This window comes from Paroedura picta, chromosome 8 (genome assembly GCF_049243985.1).
Source record: "Paroedura picta isolate Pp20150507F chromosome 8, Ppicta_v3.0, whole genome shotgun sequence".
Taxonomy (NCBI): Eukaryota; Metazoa; Chordata; class Lepidosauria; order Squamata; family Gekkonidae; genus Paroedura; species Paroedura picta.
This window is the reverse complement of record NC_135376.1, coordinates 88,952,356-88,966,374: the sequence shown is the minus strand read 5'-3', so window position 1 is coordinate 88,966,374 and position 14,019 is coordinate 88,952,356. Positions and strand designations below refer to the sequence as shown.

The 14,019-nt window shown below is 46.4% G+C and overlaps 1 protein-coding gene across 3 annotated transcripts in view; it reads left to right on the top strand.

Moving 5' to 3' along the window:
* The window catches only part of MYPN (myopalladin), a 103,763-nt gene that overhangs the window by 21,225 nt on the left and 68,519 nt on the right, over nt 1-14,019 (top strand). For 2 of the 3 annotated variants that reach the window (XM_077350790.1, XM_077350788.1), the window contains exon 1: nt 8,923-9,145. The exons of the other annotated variant lie outside the window; for it this stretch is intronic. The gene's annotated coding sequence lies outside the window, so the exon portion shown is untranslated. Of the gene's footprint in view, nt 1-8,922; nt 9,146-14,019 lie in introns of those variants that run through there. 3 annotated transcript variants of the gene reach the window in all.

Here is a 14,019-nt window from a genome sequence, read left to right as displayed (position 1 = left end):
TTAGCCCCTTAGTTTATGGCTTGTTGTCTGTTGGAGAAAGCCTGTGTAGGAATGTTTCGCACCCAGGTGCTAAATCAAGAGTTGCTTTCACTTTTGGAGATTAATGGGCTTTTCCGTGGGAAAGGCTTTTGGCACAAAAAGGCCCGGGGGATATGGACAGAAACCTATATATCTCTTGGATTCACATTTATGCTTTGTCTTCAGCAACATCTGCCTGTTGTGATTGTTTGCCTGTAATTGCTCTCCTTATGGACTGTCTGCTAATAACTGCCTATGGTTGTTTTTACATCTCTATGGATGTGCATTGCGGGGTCATCACACCTATACTGAATCAGATCATTGGTCCATCACGGTCAGTATTGTCTATTCATACTGGCAGTGGTTCCCCATGGTCTCTGGCAGGGGTCTTTCAAGTTCCCTAGTGCCAAATCCTTTCACTGGAGATGCCAGGGATTGAACCTGGGAGGCTGGGACCTTCTGCATACCACTAGCCATGTAGGGATGCTAGCCTCCAGGTGGTGTGTGGGGATCACCTGGAATTATAGCTCATCTCCTGAATAAAGAGATCAGTTCCCTTGAAGAAAATGGCTACTTTGGAGGGTGGACTCCATAGCTTTGTATTCTACTGTCCCAGCCCACCCCAAATCTCGCCCATTCCCATCTCCACCCTCAAAGTCCCCAGATATTTCCCAACCAAGAGCTGCAACCCTATTTCACACTATTACAATTTATCTCCAGATGACCAAGATCAGTTCCCCTGGAGAAATGGCTGCTTTGCAGTGTGGACTCTCTGGCATTTTAGCACATACTAAGTGCTGACCAGGAGCAAGCCTGCTTAACTTCCTGAAGAAAATGACATCTTCAGTAGGTGACCTGGATGGGACCATGTTCCTGCTGAGCTCATTCCCCTCCTCAGACTCTGTCCTTCCCAGGCTCCACCCCAGATCTCTAGGAATTTCTTAACCCTAGGAATTTCTTAACTCTAGGAATTTCTTCTTCTTGGCAACCCTTCCCCAAAAGTCCCCATCTCTGAGAGGTCGGGAAAGACGTCTGTTAGCTCCTGGCCATGGGATTTTCCATTGCTTACCTCTCTCTCTCTCTCTCTCTCTCTCTCTCTCTCTCTCTCTCTCTCTCTCTCTCTCTCTCTCTCTCTCTCTCTCTCTCTCTCTCTCTCTCTCCTGCATCTGTCTTTCTCCCCAGTAAGGACCCAAAGAGCCTTTTACAAAGAGCTTATATATAAATTTCAAACTAAAATATGGCTGCTACATAACAACCAAGAAAGAAATGTAAGCAATATAGTGTGTTTCGAATTTGTAGTAGACCTAACATGAGGAAAGAAGGGTATGTATGTGTGTAGGGGGGGGGCGCTATGGATGTGGCCTGGGAGACAAGGGGGCAGCAGCCCCCAAAAGTTTGGGAACCACGGCTTTAAGAGAAAACAAACAAGCCAGCAACATTGTAGCGGAGACACCGAGACAAGGCGCTCAGAATTGGCTCCCCAGGAACTTACGTGTGGCGTCTGTATCTTCCCCCAATGCTTGACATTTTGAGGGAGATATACAGCTCTCTACACCTGGAGGGCACGTCTGGCAAGGAAATGATAAATGGATTTATAATCCTCAAAAATGGTGGGGACATAATCTCTACATATGGTCTCGCTTGTCTTCCTCTCTTGACATTCTCTGGGTCCTGCCAAGAGAGGGAAGGGATACGGTGCTAGATGTAGGCCGTGAGCGGCAACTCATTTGTCATGGAAAATTTACAACATTACTGCTGAAGTCATTACACGATTACAAATAGAATGAGATGGACCTGGAAAATCATTCCCCACACAGATTATATTTACGCATATTGGCTCCTATAATTCATAGATTTAGAAGGTCTGTTTTTCAAATAGTAATTAGTATGACCTTTTGTTGACAAGAATTCTAGGCGGCAATTGGTATACAGATAGTCCATAAAGTCATACACAAAGACAGCTAGAAAACATTCGTTTTAAAGTAATAATGTCCATGTCATCAGACTCAAATACCAATTAATGACTGTCTGAACTGTTGTGAGATACAGAGAGCTATTTTGCCATCAAGTCACTTATGGTGGGCTTTCAAGACAAGAGATGAGCACTGGTGGCTCAGTGTTATCTGCCTCTGCATAACAACTGTGGGATTTCCTCAGTGGTCTCCCATTTAGTTCTAACCAAGGCAGACTCAGCTTAGTTTCCCAAATCTGATGAGATAGGGCTAGTCTAGACCAGGGGTGGGCAAACTGTGGCCCTCCGGATGTCCATGGACTACAAGTCCCATGAGCCCCTGCCAGCAGGGGCTCATGGGACTTGTAGTCCATGGACATCCGGAGGGCCACAGTTTGCCCACCCCTGGTCTAGGCAATCCAGTTCAGTGAAATACTGAGGTCCCAATGCAAATCATTCTCACAAGCCATTGCTGCTTTAGAGAAAATCAAGGTGCTTGGGTAGCATATCCCAGATCTCATGTTATCTACCTGAGTCCTGAGTATTCTTCAACAAAGTGTTTTCAGCTCCCTCCCAGGAACTGGTGGAGGATGATAGGAGGCTTACTAGAAGAAAGTGATTCAGATGAGTAGCCGTGTTGGTCTGAAGGAGCACAATAAAATCAGAGTCCAGTTGCAACTTTAAGACCAACAAAGATTTATTCAAGGTGTGATCTTTTGAGTGCTACTGGAATCTGATTTTATAGAAGACAGTGAAAAGTCCAGGCCATCTTGGTGACATTGCACAGGAAGTGACATCATTACACCAGCAATTTCTAGGCAACTCTCTGGTATTTGGGCAAAAACCCTAAGGTAAAAATAGCTTCTACCATAGAGGTTTTGCTCAAATACCTGAGCATCACCTGGAAGTTGCTGGCATTATGATATCATTTTCTGTGCAATGCCAGCTATGTGGGCTAGGACTTCTTTCTATGGGGAAGCCCCCCCACCAGCCTGTTGATTAGTGGCTGGGGGCCAGGGCCTGGAGGCAGAGGATCCCATCTCCAAATGAAGGTCTGGCAACCCTACTTTGGTAAGTAACTCATTAAGATCTGATGTGTTATCTTCAGCTGTAACTTCCATCTGACTAAGGAGTGCTTCTCCTTTTGACTATAACTTTATGGTGCTTTCTGGCTAAAATTACGGGCAGTGTCGAACAGGGGGCTGTATTGTGCTTGGAAACTTTACAGACAATTGGTTGTGGAGGGATTTCAGCCAAAGAAGCATCGCTTATTCATTGCTTTTGCCGGTTTAAGGGGGAAAAAATGGCAGTCGCGACACCAGAAGCTCTGGTGCAAGAGATTAGGGAGGGACATGCTTGCTACCGCTATATTGAGAATGCACTTGTCTTTTTCGGATGTGTTGCAGGTTGTTCTCAAGCATCTAGCGGGTTTTTTTGGTAGCAAAAAGCGCTACAAAGAAGCGATTTTTGCGGGAGTGTTGCAGGAGTGTTGCAGATTGTGTACGACATCGTGTGTAACGTAAAAATAAATAGCGTTACACAATGGTAAGACTTCAGCAACATTAACGCTGTGCGGAATGGCCCCAATTTTCTGTGGTTGCTACTGTACATGCAAATACCGCCCTTCAGGGGCGCCAAAATATTAGTCAATTGGCACTTGGCTGCGAGGCATTAGCGAGCTTTTTTGCGGATAAAGTCTTGTCGCTTCGCCATGACCTTCCTGTCACAATTAATACAGTAAATGAACTGGAGACCTGTTGGCCGTCTTTGGCAGCGAGGTTTGATGGCTTCAGACGGCTCTCTTCTTCCGAAGTGGACAAGTTGCTGGGGTCGGTCAGGGCGACCACCTGCCCCCTTGATCCCTGTCCCTCTTGGCTTCTCAAGGGGAGCGGAGAGGGGATAGGAGGCCAACTCAGGGATATTATCAACCTTTCCCTGAGTTCCGGGGAATTCCCCGAGCGGCTGAAGGAGGCAGTGGTTCGCCCTCTCCTGAAAAAATCAACGCTGGACCCGCAGGACCCTGCCAACTACCGCCCGGTGTCGCATCTAGCGTTCCTGGGCAAGGTGGTGGAAAGGGCTGCGGTGGACCAGCTCCTAGCTTTCTTGGATGAAACTTCGGCACTCGATCCATATCAGTCTGGCTTCCGTCCTGGCCACGGGGTGGAGACGGTGTTGGTCGCTTTGCTGGATGATCTCCGTCGCCAGCTGGATAGAGGCGGGTCAGCCGTGCTGGTCCTTCTGGATCTGTCGGCTGCTTTCGACACCGTGGACCATGAGATATTGGGCCACTGCCTCGCCGGTACGGGGATACGGGGTACAGCCTTGCGCTGGATACGCTCCTTCCTCCAGAACCGGACCCAGAGGGTTGCAGTGGGGGATGAGCTCTCGCGCCCTTATGGACTCCCTTGTGGGGTCCCACAGGGCGCGGTTCTCTCCCCCACACTATTTAACATCTTCATGCGCCCTCTGGCCCAGCTGGTACGGAGTTTTGGGTTGGGCTGCCATCAGTACGCTGATGACACCCAGCTCTATCTCCTCATGGACGGCCACCCAGACTCCCCCCCAGAACCATTCGCCAGATGTTTGGAAGCAGTGACAGAATGGTTTGAGCAGAGTTGCCTGAAACTCAACCCCTCCAAGACGGAGGTCCTGTGGCTGGGAAGTAGGGGGCGGGAACAGGAAGCGCATTTACCCACCCTGGCAGGGGCGCATCTTACCATCGCGTCCCAGGCTAGAAACTTGGGTGTGACCATTGATGCCTCCCTGACTATGGAGGCGCAGGTCAGGAAAGTAGCCGGCCAGGCATTTTTCCATCTTCGCCAAGCCCGGCTACTAGCGCCCTACCTGTCCCCCGAACACCTGGCCACTGTGATCCATGCAACGGTCACCTCCAGATTAGATTTCTGTAACTCGCTCTACGCGGGCCTACCCCTGTCTCTGATCCGGAAACTCCAGCTGGTACAAAATGCAGCCGCTAGGGTCCTCACCAGCACACCTTGGAGGGCCCACATCCAGCCTGTGCTGAGGCAGCTGCACTGGTTACCAATTGCTGTCCGGATCCGGTTCAAGGTTCTGGTTCTAACCTTTAAGGCTTTACGCGGGCTGGGACCCACATACCTGAGGGACCGCCTAGTGCCCTATGCCCCCCGCAGGGCTCTGCGCTCTGCGAGTGAGAATCTTCTGGTCGTTCCCGGCCCTAGGGAAGCACGCCTAGCCTCGACCAGGGCCAGGGCCTTTTCGGTCCTGGCCCCCACCTGGTGGAATGAGCTCCCGGGTGAGCTGCGGGCCCTGCGGGACCCTTTAACGTTCCGCAGGGCCTGCAAGACGGAGCTCTTCCGCCAGGTCTATGGTTGAGGCTGGGGCTGCCGGGGTACATCGACTGCTCTCCCTCGGGCTTCCTGAACATCGTTGACCTCCTTCTCCTCCACCCCCCCTTTTTTAGGAATGGGGGTAGGAAGGGGATCTTATTATTGTGCTGCCATGTTGTGACATTTTAAAGTCTTTTAATGGGAGTTTTAATGGGTTTTTTAAGACATTGTAACCCGCCGCGAGCCATTTGGGAGTGGCGGGAAATAAATCGAAATAATAATAATAATAATAATAATAATAATAATAATAATAATAATAATAAATACATGCAAATACAGTTGTGTCAAAGAAGTGGGTTAATGTGTTACAGTGCTGCTGCAGTGTAACGTGGAAGCCTGTTGCTGTTCTTTTATTGTTAGAAAGTGTGTTGTAATGTGATAACTCCATTTTTTTAAAGCTGATATTTCAGGTCAGATGGAGAGAGAGGGAGGAAGGAAGGGAGGAAGGAGGACTCAAGATGGTGGCTGTGGGGAAAAGCCCGAATGCACACATTTCTCCATTGGGCAGCCCTGACTTAGATTCCACCTTGATCACTGAAATTGCTGTAACCAAGAATTTCCAAAACATGCAGTGAGTCAGAAGGCTATTTGAGTCTGTGCCTGGAAAGGCAGATTTTAATGTGGAAATGGATGGAGAACTTGGCTCTTTTATAATGCAAATTTGAGCAATATTGCTAGTTTGGAAATGGCTTTCGAGTGGTGCTGTTCATTTACTCTATTTTTAAAATATGAATTAGTAATATCTTTGGCTGACCATGATCTTCCCTCAATATTAACTTCACCTCCAACTTAAATGGCAGTGGGAACAATCCCGAAGTGTCTGTCTCTAACTTTCCAACTTGGAACAACCATAACTCCATCTTCAAGGATTTCAGCAGTGTTTATGAATGGCTCTGTGATGTGATACTCTGATATACATTATTGGTTTCCAAACATGGGATGTATTTATCACTATGTCTGTGGAGTGCTAATGTGGCATAATCCATATCAAGATTCCAGGCAGGATTTAAAACCTCCCAAAGAATTCATGTTGGATTCCAGTTGCAAAAGTCCTTAAGAGGCTCTTCAGAATGGTAAAGCCCTTTGCAGATTTTACAGAGATACTACTAGCAGTGAAGCTCGGAGCATGCTGGAACACACCTGGTGCTAGCCTTTTCCCTGCTGCCTGGCAGGGTGAGGGTTGAAGTTTAAAGAGCAGGCAAGCATCTTTCCCCATTGGGAGAGTGGCTTGCTGGCTCCTTTCCCCCCACACTGCCCCATCAGGGTTCAGGGAGCCGACTCTCTGCACCCTGCTGGGGGTGGAGGAGTGAGAGTGTAGGGTCAGCAAACATCTTTCCCTATCCAGAGAGGTACTTGCAAGCTCCTTCGCATCTGTGTTGCCCCATCAGGCAAAGAAGGTGGAGTGTAAAGAGGTGGAAAGCATCTCTTCCAGTCAGGAGATGTGCTCACTGGCTCCTTCACCCTGCACCACTCCTGCACCCTTCTCCCTGTACCCAGGGAATGTAAAGAGGCAGCCTCTTCCCATCAGGAGAGATGCTCACCATCTCCTCCCCTCTCACTTCCCTTCTGGCCACTTGTTGGACATTCAAAATCATCCTTGCATGGGCAGGGCTAGAACTGGAGGCTCTGGAACATTCAACACGTTGTCGGAAGCACAGAAACTTGCTTATGTGTTATGTTGATAATTAAATATAGTATTTTTAATCATCAAAAATCCTATATGTGTTTTTTGAGAAAGTGGGTTTTCAAACATTAAAATAACTATACTGTTCTTTCTAGAGTCTAGAATGTTTTGAACACTGCCAGCGTGGCGTAGTGGTTAAGAGCATCCACTTCTAATCTGGAGAACTGGGTTTGATTTCCCACACCTCCGTACGCCGCTAGCTGAGTGATCTTGGGCTAGTCATAGTTCTTTTGGGGCTGTTCTCAGAGAGCAGTTTTCTCAGAGCTCTCTCAGCCCCACCTACTTCACAGGGTGTTTGTTGTGAGGAGAGAAGAAGAAGAGTTGGTTCTTATATGCCGCTTTTCTCTACCTGAAGGAGGCTCAAAGTGGCTTACCTTTGCCTTCCCTTTCCTCTCCCCACAACAGAGCCCCTGTGAGGTGGGTGAGGCTGAGAGAGCCCTGATATCACTTCTCGGTCAGAACAGCTTTATCAGTGCTGTGGCTAGCCAAGGTCACCCAGCTGGCTGCATGTGGGGGAGCGTGGAATCAAACCTGGCTCACCAGATTAGAAGTCCGCACTCCTAACCACTACACCAAGCTGGCTCTCTCAGGAAAGGAGAGTGGTTATAAGCCACTAAGACTCATTCAAGTAGTGGAAAGAAGGGTATAAAAACCAACTTTTCTTCTAATTGCACCAAATGGCTGGGAAATCGCTGTATGAATAATCTGTCAGGAAATTCTGTAATAAGTATTTTGAACATAACTGTTCTCTCTCTCCCTTCAGCTTGCTCCCCAATGCCCATGGTTTTGCTTACCCTTTTGCCTTCATTCCGTGGCAACATGTGACTACAGTAGTTAGCCTGTATGTCTGAGTAAAATTTCCTAAGCATGTAATATTTATGTTGTGTTCTGGTACTGTTGCTAACCTCTATGTGGGCCGAAGGAGAAGAGTTGACTGTATGGCAGTACAATAAAGTTTTATATCTCATATATACTATATACATAATAGAACTTTATTGTACTGTCATACAGTTGACTCTTCTTCGGTCTGCACTTTGTGGATTCAATGGTTTTTCTTTGGAACCCTTATGTGGGGCCAGCTGGGTGACCTTGGGCTCATCACAGCCCTGATAGTGCTGCTCTCAGAGCAGTAACATCAGGGCTCTCTCAGCCTCACTTACCTCACAGGGTGTCCGTTATGGGGAGAGGAAGGGAAGGAGATTGTAAGCTGCTTTGAGACTCCTTCCGATAGAGAAAAGCATGATATAAAACCAACTCTTCTTTGTGGGTGGAATCTGGGGCAGGGAGGGACCTCAGTGGATTACAGTTCTATGGAGTCCACCCGCCAAAACAGCCGTTTTCTCCAGGGGAACTGATCTCTTTTGTCTGGATTTGACCTATAATTCCCCAGGACCCACCTGAGGTCTCTCAACATCCCATTGAATTCACTGGTGGAATTCAAAATGATTCAAACATGTTCAAACCATTTGATTTGTTTACAAGCCATCTCCTTTGCATTGGTTCCTGATACTCAAAAATGTTGTGGAATTAGGTATCTTTCTTCGTTGTGCGTAATCACTGGCATCGCACACGTTACGGGCATAAGAAATGGAAACAGGATCATCAAAGAAGAGCTACATTCTGCTGCTTCTCAAGGGAAAGAAAGCCTGAGCCGGCGTAGACTTAAGACAAAGCCAAATGGATTCTGCGGTTCCTTGTGAAGGAGTCATGCCGGGAATGCACATGCATCTCCCCGGCGTTCTGCGGAGAGGGGAAATGGCTATTCCCCGGTAGGTGCTGTGACAGCAATGGAATCCCTTTGCTCAATATTATCCTGTCCAATGAGGTGGAATGTTTCTCAGGCACATGGTTTATGAGTCTCAAAATAACTTGGGACCTGCAAACTGACAAATGCTATTGCTTCAGTGGTGACAGGTTGTCCAGCTTCTTCCAGCCATCTTCACTAAAACGAAGGTTAACGCCTTTTCCGCCACCCCCCCCGATGGACTCCCGGCCCTTCCGATTCCAAAGGGCCTGAAGGAATACCGTTTCTTTGGTGGTTTTACTTTCGTACTTTTGGGAATCGTTGTCAGCATCCTTGCGTGCCAGCGTTGGATCGCCACGTCCAGACAACATTTTTAAAAGGTAATATCTTTTACGGACAAGGGGGACTGTGTTTTGGGAGGAGCGTGCAGGTGCGTGGAAGGTTGCGGGCCGTGTTGATAACCGAACGCTTATTATTACTGAGAAATCAGATTAGGGGAGCAAATAAGTTTATTTTTAACAGTCTGCCTTAAATTACAGAAAGGCACGCGAGATTAAAAAGAAGCGGAATGTTCTGCCGCAGCATAAAGAGATTGAATGGGGGGGTGGGCAGCCGTCTCCAAATTCCTTCTGTGCCTCTTTAGTATATTTGGGTAGAGTCAACAGAAGACAGTTATGACAGATAAACCACATGGATGAACGTTCCTTTCGGTTGCCCTTCGAGGGTTAGCTGACATTTTTTACACGATGAGCTCCAGCTTTCAACTCACACGGGGAGTTTGTTTTGCTTCTTTTTTCGTTTTTTGAAGAAAAAGGGAGCATGCTCTAGTTTAATATTGTCTCATGTTTAAAGTCTTTCTTCTTAATTGTGTGTGTGCAGTGTGTGTGTGTCGTGTAAAATGACACTGTTGGCTATATTTAGGGTTTGGAGAGCTGCTCTGTGGATTAATGTACACAACAGCTGCAGAAACAGTCTTGCTTAGAAGGGCATTGCACTCTCAAACACCCCCCCCCTTCCAACCCTTATCTCTCTCTCTCTCTCTGGAAAAAAAAAAGTTTTTTGACTGTCAGTGGCAAATGCTTGGCCTGCTGTATTGCAACATTAAGCAGTAATCGAAAGAGTGTCATGAACTGTAATAAAGAAGGCATGGACAATAGAAAGAGAATCCGCTAAGTGCTTAGGTATCTTCAGTACAATTGTGACATGTGTGCCCAGATAAGCTTCAAGGAATAGAACATACTCTATTCAGTGCAATAAAGTCAGAGTCCAGTGGCACCTTTAAGACCAACAAAGATTTATTCAAGGTGTGAGTGCTTGCACTCGAAAGCTCACACCTTGTATAAATCTTTGTTGGTCTTAAAGGTGCCACTGGACTCTGATTTTATTGTTCTACTTCAGGCCAACACGGCTGCTCATTTGAATTTAAGGAATGGAATAAGATCTGAGTTTTGTTAATTAAAGCATGCATACTCACGTGCACAAGCAAAGCAAGCTATGAAGATAACATTTTCCCAGTACAAATACCTGCCCAAGGCACCTTGTATTCTGTTCTTTCCCTTCCCAAGAATTAAAACTTGAAAAAATGTGATTCATAAAAGGAGTTAAGATGCATTTCTCAAGACACCTGCTTCTAGAAGACCTCTTCAACAATGCTGTCATTGCTCATTTTGATATTTTATTTTGAAATGTTTAATCAACAACTAATTGGGAGTGAAATTTTTTTAGTAAGTACAACATGCACTGAATGCTCACAGGGTGGCACTTAGAACAGCTGTCAAATGAGTGCTAATTAGGATTTTAGGTCTGGAGTAATGAGTCAGAGTATTAACAATTTAACATTGGTTTACGGCTATCGTTCAATTCCAGATCTCTCTGCATGACTGTCCAGAAGTCCTTTGTTCAGCAGTCATTTCACTGAATCAGTTTATTATTCTTATTACATTTATTTTCTTGTTGATTATTAGGCTGTTCTCCTAACCCCAGTTATTTGGAATTGATTTCTATTTATTCATTTTTTATTTGTTTGATTTCTAGGCCGCTCCTCCCAGAAAGGTCTCGAGGCAGCTTATAACAAAAGATTATCTCATACAGTAAAACATATATTTTTTTAAAAAACTTCAAATTAGACTAATAAAATTAGTTCTATAAATTTAATAGAACTTTTAAAATTAGCTTTAAGTCAGTTGTTATCTTATATGGGGGAAATTGTCAGTTATGACAAAAAGGTTAGATAGACAGATAGATAGATGACAGACAGACAGACAAATAATGAGACAGGCAGGCAGGCAGGCAAATGATGGATTATGGATGATGGGTGATGGTAGATGGGTACAATAAAATCAGAGTCCAGTAGTACCTTTAAGACCAACAAAGATTTATCCAAGGCGTGAGCTTCCAAGTGCAAGCACTCTTCCTCAGACTAGCTTTTTGTGCTACTTCAGACCAACACAGCTACTCATTTGAATCTACCCTTATGATAGATGAGTAGAGAGAAATGGATGGATGGATGGATGATGGATGGATGGATGGATGGGGTGAGAGGGAAGGAAGGAAGGAAGCACTTAATGTAATGAACTGCATAGGCGTTCCTCTTTATTTACAAATACATTTATCTCTAATGAACTGAAATGCACATGAAAAGGGATTTGCAAACAACGAGCCTGTGAATCAACTTCCATCCTTCTCTCATTTCCCACCAGCACCTACCCAGGTAAGAGAATCAGCAGGTTCCCAGTACTTCAGGTCCCACTTTCTGTGGTGGCCTCAATTTTGCCTTCAGATCTCGTCATGCAATGTCCTTCCCCCCTCCCCTCCTGTCTGTGATGGTACGTGCACGGCTGTAGTGGAACAGAATGTAGCACAGAGTTTAATAATGTAAAAATACACTATAAAAATAGAGCTGGACAGGTTTTAAGCAGCCCAAAATGGCCCTTGGTTGCATGCAAAAGGCAGAATGGCATGGGGCACAATTCAGCCATCCCCAAAAAGGAATAACTGTTGTGGAATGTAGTATGACCTATATAAGAGGTCAATGAAAACCGAACTCCCTAATACAGGGGTTACAAGGTATTCCTTGATGCAAAATATAATTGTAACAACAAGAACACAACCCGTTTCCAGGTCTCGGTCAAAGTCTGAAATAGTGAAAAATAATGCATTTGCATGTCAATCTCTGGCTAAAGGACAGTTGTTTTTATATCCCTCTTTTCCCTACCCAAAGGAGTTCAAAAACAGCTTACAATCACCTTCCCTTCCTCTTCCCACAACAAACACCCTGTGAGGCAGGTGAGGCTGAGAAAGCTCTCAGAGAACTGCTCTGTGAGAACAGCTTTCAGAGAACTGGGACTGGCCCAAGATCACCCAGCTGGCTGCAAGTGGAGGAGGAGTGGGGAATCAAATCCGGCTCTCCAGATTCGAAGCTGTTGCTCTTAACCACGATACCACGCTGTCTCTCTCTCCCTGTAAGCAGCTCTTTTACATATAGACAAGGCAAGACACGAGAGAGTAATAAAAGAGATGTCACTCCTGGAACTTAAGCCTTCTGCATTAAACTAGTGGACTGCATGTGCTTAGGGTTACCACACTGGCAGGGGATCATGGTAATTGTAGTGGTAGGTAATTGTTGTGGTAGAATTGTAGAGGTCAAGAGAGTAGCGGGTCAGGCATTCTTCCACCTTCACCAGGCCCGGCTTCTAGTGCCCTACCTGTCCCCTGACCACCTGGCCACAGTGATCCATGCGACAGTCACCTCCAGATTAGATTTCTGTAACTCACTCTACGGGGGCCAGCCCTTGTCCTTGATCCGGAAACCTCAGCTAGGGCAAAATGCAGCTGCTAGGGTCCTCACTGCCACACCTTGGAGGGCCCACATCCAGCTGGTGCTGAGGCAGCTGCACTGGTTGCCAATTGCTGTCCGGATCTGGTTCAAGGTTTTGGTTTTAACCTTTAAGGCTTTACGCAGGTTGGGACCCACATACCTGAGGGACCGCCTGTCAGCCTATGTGCCCCGCAGGGCTCTATGCTCTGCGGGAGAAAACCTACGTTCCCGGCCCCAGAGAAGCGTGCCTAACCTCAACCAGGGCCAGGGCTTTCTTTGTCCTGGCCCCGACCTGGTGGAATGAGCTCCTGGGTGAGCTGTGGGCCCTGTGGGAGCTGTCAGCGTTCCGCAGGGCCTGTAAAACAGAGCTCTTCCGCCAGGTCTATGGTTGAGGCTGGGATTGGTGAGGAAGAACATTGCCCCCCTGGGGGGTTTGAAGTAGTCATCACCCTCCATCCCCCATGCCCTTGTTCGGGTAGAGGAGAGTGGTACCCATGTTGGGTATTTTTATAGTCTTTTAACGGGGGTTTTAATGGGGGATTTTAAGACTATTGTCACCTGCCACCAGCCTGTAGGGAGTGGCGGGAAATAAATCTAATAATAATAATAATAATAATAATAATAATAATAATAATAATAATAATAATAATAATAATAGTTCATGGACATCTGGAGAACCACAATTTGGCCAGCCCAATCTAAAGCATCCATCATAAGTATCTTTCCAGCCACTATTTGAAGACTGCCAGTGAGGGGGAGTTCGCCACCTCCTTAGGCAGCTGATTCTACGGCTGAACTACTCTGACTATAATTTTTTTCATAGTTGTAAGTGGTATCCTGCTTTTCTATGGCATACATCCTTTGCCTGCCTCCAAGTACTAACTGGAGCCCACCCTGCTTAGCTTCCAGGATCTGATGAGTCTGGCTGGCATGGGCCACCCAGGTCAGAGCTTTAAGCACCTGGCAATTTACCCATGTTAGCTTGTCACTCACCTGTCTATGTGGCAGATAAACGTGCACCATGGAACATCATTATATGAAGCGGCCTGATAGCGAATCAGTCCATGGGTCAGAACTGCCTACTCGGACCGGCAGCAGCTTTTCAGGGTCTTAAATGGAGGTCTTCGGACACCCTCTACTGCCAGGTCCTTTTAACTGGAGATGGGGGATTGAACTTGCGACTTTCAGCAGGCCAAGCAGATGTTCTACCACTGAGACCTGCACCTCCCAGATGGCCTTGTTGACACACGTTTCTTCCATGTAAAACATCATTTTGTTTTTAACAATGGCCAGTCTTTGCTTCTAGTGTATTATTGTAATGCCCACACAGGAACAAGGGAGATCTCCTTGAAAGATACGGCATGCGAACATGTGAGATTTATGGATGTGGAGGATGTGATTCAGCAAAAGTTAAGAACATTTAAGCTCTAGGGATTC